Below are 1,045 nucleotides of genomic sequence, written 5' to 3' on the forward strand. Positions count from 1 at the left end.
AGACAAGCTGTGTGTGTCTCTACTACTTATGCTAACACAGCAAAACTGCTGGGTCGATGCAGCAGAGTTGGGTTTTCAATTGTGTGTGTAGAAGCCTGTGATTTCTATGTACATTCATATACCATTATTTATATTAGAACAGCAGACACCAAGATCTCGGTGCATTTGAGCAAAATGTGTATATTATAGTTTATCAACTGCTTTCTTCAATGCAATGTGTTTATTTATATACACGATTGTTCTATAGCACTCTTAGCCCCCCAAGGAGCAGAGGTGTGCTCACTTAACCTTACACATTAATATATGTTGTTGATAAAGTACTTTACATTTAATACTGACAAAGAAAATGCAATTGTAATGAATGTACCCAAGAACCCACTGCAATTGAATTCATTTGTTACATGAAATGTGGTGATCACCCAATATACTTATTTATGTTTCCTATAAGTTTAGTTATAAGACTTTTAACATCTATATTATTTTATAAAATAATTAAATTTTTAAATGTGTCATTTATTCCCCAATTTTATTGTAAAATATAATTTTGTCTCAAATATGGCTTATTGAAAGCGTGAATAAATGAAATAACTTGATTATAATTTGCATTAGGTACAGCATTTTAATTTAATACAAAAATATACATTTGCCTGAATATCTATTCATCTTTCTATGCACATACCCATCCATTCATTTACCTAATTATTAAAATTACTCTCAAAAGATTATGTCCCTATTTTACATACTTGTATCCTAACAAGTCTATTAAAGTAAGTTCAGTGGACCCTGTGATTAATAGATGATAGCTTTTAAAATTATTATTGTATTATTTTTAATAATGCACTTTAATTACAAGCAAAGTAATGAACTACTAAAATTTCACTGAGTTAAAATAAAACTCCAAAAACTTAGTTTTTATTTTTCAATTACAGTTGACATACAATATTATATTAGTTTCAGGCATGCAACCTAGTGATTAGACATTTGCATGACTTATGAAATGATCACCCTGGTAAATCTAGTACCTACCTGACACCCTACATAGTTA

This window comes from Hipposideros armiger, unplaced genomic scaffold, assembly GCF_001890085.2.
Source record: "Hipposideros armiger isolate ML-2016 unplaced genomic scaffold, ASM189008v1 scaffold_618, whole genome shotgun sequence".
Taxonomy (NCBI): Eukaryota; Metazoa; Chordata; class Mammalia; order Chiroptera; family Hipposideridae; genus Hipposideros; species Hipposideros armiger.